Consider the following 6,413-nt stretch of genomic DNA (forward strand, 5'->3'; position numbering starts at 1 on the left):
ATAAATAAATAATAAACAATTAGCAATTAGAATTTTAAAATATAATGGCATCAAAACACATGAAATATTTGGGGATAAATTTAACAAAATATACACAAGAATTTTACACTGAAAACTAGAAAACACTGATCAGAGAAAGTAAAGAAGACCCAAATAAATCAAGAGGTATACTATGTTCATGGAACAATGGCTCCGTATCCTAAAGATGTCAGTTCTTCTCAAATTGATCTATAGATTCTATGCAATTCCAATCAAAATCTTGGCAGACGTTTTTGGTAGAAACTTACAAGTTGACAAGTTGGAAGATGCAAACTACTTGACTTCGAGATTTACTATAAAACTACAATAATCCAGATGGTATGGTACTGATGTAAGGACAAACACAGATCAATGGAAAATAATAGAATATAAAAAAAAAATCTATTCATACACATATGGTCAACTGATTTCTGCCAAAGATGGCGAGGATGTAGAAAGGATAGTCTTTTCAACAGTGGTGCCGGAACAATTAGATACTGATGTGCAGAAGAAAGAGAAGGAGAAGAAGAACCTCAAATCATACCCTGTGTTCATACAATTAACTCAAAATGGATTGTAAGCCTAAATGCAAATCCTAAAAATGTAAGACTTTTAGAAAAACTATAGGAGAAAATCTTTGTAAGCTCGTATTAGGCAAAGGTATCTTTGATAGGAACAAAAACTATAAACCAGAAATTTTTTTAATTGATAAATTTAATTTGGACTTCTCCAATTTTAAAATTTCTGCTCTTTGCCAAAAGAACACTGCTAAGAAAATGAAAAGTACAAACTGGTAGAAGGTATTTTCAAAATATATATCTGATAAATTACTTGTATCCAGAATTTATAAAGAACTCACAACTCAATATAAAAACACAACCCAATTTTTAAAAAGATTTTATTTATTTGAGAGTGGGGGGAGGGACAGAGGGAGAAGGAGTGAGAAACTCAAGCAGACTCTGCTGAGTGCAGAGCCCAATGTGGGGCTTGATCTCATGACCCTGAGATCATGACCTGAGCAGAAACCAAGGGTCAGACACTTAACTGACTGAGCCACCCAGGCGCCCCAACACAACCCAATTTTTAAATATGAGTAAAAGATTTAAACAGACGCCTTACTAGTGAACATATACAGATAGCAAATAAACATGTAAAAGCCTCCTCAATATCATTAGTTGTTTAAAAAATGCAATTTAAAACTATAGTGTATACCTTCTAAAATGGCCATAGAGATTGAGCTTATAGAGTGCTGACCTGGGTATAGAGCAACCAGAACTCTCATGCATTGCTGATAGGAATGCAAATAACCACGCTGGAAAATACTTTGGCTATTTTTTATAAAGTATATACTTTCCTTATAACCTAGTAATCTCAATCCTAGATAATTTACCTTTAAGAAATAAAAAACAAATGTCAACACAAAGCCCTCTATATGAATGTTTGCAGCAACTCTCTTCACAATTGCTCAAAACTGGAAACAACCCAAATGTCATCAGTCGGTGAGTGGAGAAACAAATTGTGGTACATCCATACAACAGAATACTACATAACAGAGAAAAAGGAATTAACTACTGACATAAGCACCAACACTGTTGAATCAAAAGTATTATGCCAAGTGAAAGAAGCCAGACATGAAAGGTTACGTGCTATAGGGAATTCCATTTATCATTCTGGAGAAGACAAAACTACAATATAGGGAAAGAAATCAGATCAGTTGTTGCTAGGGGCAAAGGATGAAGGGAAGGGATTGATTACATAAAGGTACCAGAGAACTTTTGGGGGTGATGGAAATGTCCTATCTCCTAACCATGGTAGTGATAATACACTGTATACACTTGACAAAACTCATTGGATTATACACTTAATTTTACCCAATTCAAATTAGACCTCAATAAACCTAACCTTAAACCAAAATCTGTAACTCCGCAGTGGATCTCACTTACAACTTCATGGTCACTCTAGGCTCTAGGCAACTAATACACACACCATCTTTGCCTCGTACCACCTTGTCTCAGACATGAAACCCAGCCTTGCCTCCCTTTGCCCAGCAAGCTCATTCACTCTCCTCAAGCATGATGACCAAAAATGCACAATGGTGTTAGGTGGCAGGGAGGGAGGTGGGATGGGGCAAAGGAGGAGCTTTGCCTCTTATCAGTGAAGATAACTTCTGCTGAACAGAAGGCACTGTCATCCTCAAAATGACTTCTGAACACCCCATCACTGTAGAGTTCCTTTGTGTCTTCACCTTGCTCAACTCTTTCCCTGTCTCCTCTTTGGTGACATTTCTGTTCATCTCTTGGGGTCTGAGAATAAAACTATATCTCACCATCCACCCTCTCAGAACAACTGATGGTTCTTTCTCTGGTACCATACGTGACTCCCAGAAACAGTCTAAATTGATCTACTCCACATGAATACACAGACTCCTGAAAACTGGCCAGTGACAGCCCCTACTTTCTGAAAGTCAATAAGCCTCAGTCCCATAACCACATCTCCAAAGCTAATGATCCATCAATCCCTAGACACTCCAGTTTCTGAAGGTCCCCCAATCTCTGAACTCCACAATTCCCAAGACCTGTTTAAGATCAGCAGTTTGCCCTGATCAGAAAGACTGTGCCATCTCTCATTCAAACAATAAATTCAGCTCTTCAATTCACACAGCGAGAAGTGGCCTCTTCCTCAAACAGGTTTTAGTGCTTGCTGACATTCACAGCTAGCAAGGGCTCACCCACCCTCTTCAGCTTAATCAGAGTATTGCCCCAGGAAGAGAGTTCCTTTCCAAAGAGGAATTCTGAGTGTCAGCTGTTACAATATTTTTTCTCACTTTATTAAAACACTCATTTATTCACGAAATATTCATTGTGCACTTCCTTTGTAGGAGACACTCTTTTTGTGCTAGAGCTACAGAGTTGAAAAAGGTAGACATGGTTCCTATTCTCATGGAACTTACACTCCAACAGGAGAGAATATCGAATACTATCAATGAAATCTGATGATTGCTATAATGGCAGATGCGTATGGATATGGGGCCATACAATAGGGGAGTCTAACTTAGTCCATGGGGCCAAGGACATTCTTCCTAAGTAAGAAATCTACTTATAAGCTGTGACCTGAAGTATTAGTAGCCACGTAAAGAGTAGGGTGACTTCCAGGTAGAAGGAACAGGATGCCCAAACCCAGAAGCAAGGAGGTATGGCTCATTCCAGGAACTAAAAGAAGTCCAGTATTGACCCACACATAGAGCAAGTGATGAGGAAAGACAGGAAAATGGTGCCAGAACACCAAAGAACTTGTGTATCATGTTAAGGATTTACTGCTTCCTCTCAAAGATGGAGAAGCCATAGAAAGGTTTTCAAGCCAAAGGTGATCAGATCAGATATATATTGTTTAAAGTTAACTCCAGCCAGTGTAGAAAATTAAGAAGAACAAAATCTGAGTGTTCATTTCCAACAGTGTAAAAGACGTGATGATTTTGACCAGGATCGTCCTGGGGGAGAGAGATGTAGCTGAATTAGAGATATCTGGAAGGTAAAAATGTGCACATTTTCGTGTCCTCTTTTATAGTTGCGGTTTCGGGCTCACCAAGAGTCTGTTTTCTGGAAAGTAGAAGGTACAATTTGGACAGAGCACTTGCTGGGCATTAGAGTTTTGCCATCTGAACAAAGGGGCTTGTTAACTGGGATTAAGATTAGCAATCTTTAATTTATCACAAGGTTAAACTTTTGTCATTATTTTGCTTTGTTTTTATCAAAATAATGAAAACAGCTAAACAAGACCCTTCATCTATTCAAGTAGCATTTTCAGTTGGAATAAAATGTAGAGAAAAATACGCCAATCAGGTAAACTCCATATCTTTTTCCACTGTCCCAGATCATCATTATATCAGGCCTCTCTTTTGACTCGAGTAAAATGAAGTCAGTATTTCTTGGCATCTCCCTTTTTGGGATGACTTTTGCTCAATCATGTCCTTTGCCCTCACATCAGCACTGAATCCCTGAGGCTTATTTCATTTAGAAGGAAAGAACCCCGGCCTTCAGACTATTCAGTATTGTCCCAGGGAAAGTTCCCCAAAACTACTTGCTGCTTTTCCCGGCGCCCCGAATAGCTCCCCTATAGAGTTTCAGTATCTTTTCACTCTGACAGGGGAAGATAAAACAACAGAAAGATTACAGCCATGTGGTTACCCAATCCGTGTCACAGTATTTGATTGACACCCTCCCCCCAATTTGGACAACAGTTTTCCCATATCTTGGCATTAGCTCTTTATCATTTGGAAAAAATGTACACTATACTCTTAATTTGTATTGAATTGTTACTCAGTAAACAACATTCATGCAGCATTCGTACTTATATAAAGCAATTTTTAAAAGAGCTTAGAATAATAAAATCAGGTATACCCAGATATATTTTTTTTAATGCAGTTAAACAGAATTATAGACTTAAACATTGACTTTAGGATGATTTATTGTTCATTCCTTCTTTCTACTACCATTCGCCTACCTGTTTTCCTAGACAAACCAAACTTACTGTGGGTTCAGCTTCCCCATGTGATGTGAGCCAGGCAAATCAGAAAAAGGCAACTACACGGGGTCATTCCCTGCTATGGCCTGAAGATTTGGGTCCCCCAGATTCAGATGTTGAAACCTAACTCCCAAGGTGATGGTATAGGAGGTGGGACCTCTGGGAGATGATTAGGTCTTGAGGATGGAGCCCCCACAAGTGGGATTTGTGCCCTTGTAAAAGGAACCCCAGAGAGCTGCTCGCCCCTTCCACCACGTGAGGACACAGCAATGGAGTCAGCGGTCTAAAACCTGGAAGAGGGCTTTCCTCAGAAGCTGGTGTCTTTTTGTGCATCCACATTTCCTCTTCTTATAAGGACATACTGGATTAGGACCCAACCATATGACCTCTTTTTACCTTAATCATCTTTAAAAAAAAAATTATGTATTTATTCATGAGAGACAGAAAGAGAGAGAGGCAGCGGCAGAGGGAGAAGCAGGCTCCCTGTAGAGCAGGGAGCCCGATGCCGGACTTGATCCCAGGACCCCAGGATCATGACCTGAGCTGAAGGCAGACGCTTAACCACTGAGCCACCCAGGCACCCTCTTGATCACCTTTCTAAAGGCCCTTTCTCCATATACAGTCACATTCTGAGGTTGGCAATGAGGGCTTCATGAATTTTGTGGGGACACAACACAGCCCATAACACTCTAGAGTGCTTCTGCTGTCACTGGGGTCTTGGGGTGCATGAAACTGACGCCCGGAGTGTCATCCCGAGCTGAACACTGGTGGGAGCCACCATCCTTGCTTGCTTACTGTCCACTTATGACCTTCTCCCTTACCTAATAATTCAGAGGAAAGAAAAAGAGAAGCTATTAGGTGTGAATCTCTTAGACTGGTTCACTCCACCGCTCAAAATCTTCCGTTGCCCCTCATCCAAGCTTTTTAGTGTGGCGCTCAAGTTCCCCCGAAACCCAGCCTCAACCAGGGGTTCCGGTCTCATGCCCTGCTCCCTGATCTGCTGCCTCCATACTCTGGGCACAATGACCTCCTGGGGCCACATCCCCACTAAAGCAGAGCTTCTCGAGGGCACGAATAATGGTGTCTGTGTCATACCCATCTCTAAGTCTCCACCGTGCGCATGGAGCAAAAGTAAAAAGGAGGAAAGAGAGAGGGGAAGGAAGGAGAAAGAAAAGGAGAGGGAGAACCAAACCCAAGACAGCGTGATTCCCTATGATCGCAACACACAATCGCTTATCACACCACCAGTACAAAGATCCCTTCTTCCGTTTAGAGTTTAGCTAAACATACCTTCTTCACGCAGTGTCAAGGCAAGTTACACCTAGAGTAGCCTCGGCAGGACGCCGTGGCTCCTGTCTGTGTAGCACGCACACACATCTTGTCTGTCCTGGTGCAGCACGTGCTTTCTTAAACGGGAATTCCTTTTCCCGCGATATCCCGCCTCCAACAGCGTGTTCTCCCCGAGGGCCGGGCACAGACCCCACCCCTAATCTCGGGGCGGGACGTGTGAAGGCTGGACCAATCACTATTCACTTTTCTCCTGGCCACATGACACCACCCTGGCCAATCAGAAACCTTCCCTAGGATTTTGCGCCTGGAATTGGTGAAGGTGAATCCCTCCGCCTCACTAGTCGTGTGGTCCTGGAAGCCGCTGACAGCCAAGTTTCCCCAAGTGTGGAGAGAGCCCATTTCAGGGGAAGCAAATGACACCAAAACAACAAACAAACAAAAAAACAGGAAAACTGAGATGAGAGCTGGAGGAAGAAAGAGAGACAGATGCAGAGACACTGTAGGATATCCTTAAAGCCAGCTTCATTCCATCTTGCCCCCAGTACTTTTTTTTTTTTTTTTAAGATTTTATTTATTTATTTGAC

Source organism: Mirounga angustirostris, unplaced genomic scaffold (genome assembly GCF_029215605.1).
Source record: "Mirounga angustirostris isolate CCGP_5_RB_7025 unplaced genomic scaffold, mMirAng1.0.hap1 SCAF_9, whole genome shotgun sequence".
Taxonomy (NCBI): domain Eukaryota; kingdom Metazoa; phylum Chordata; class Mammalia; order Carnivora; family Phocidae; genus Mirounga; species Mirounga angustirostris.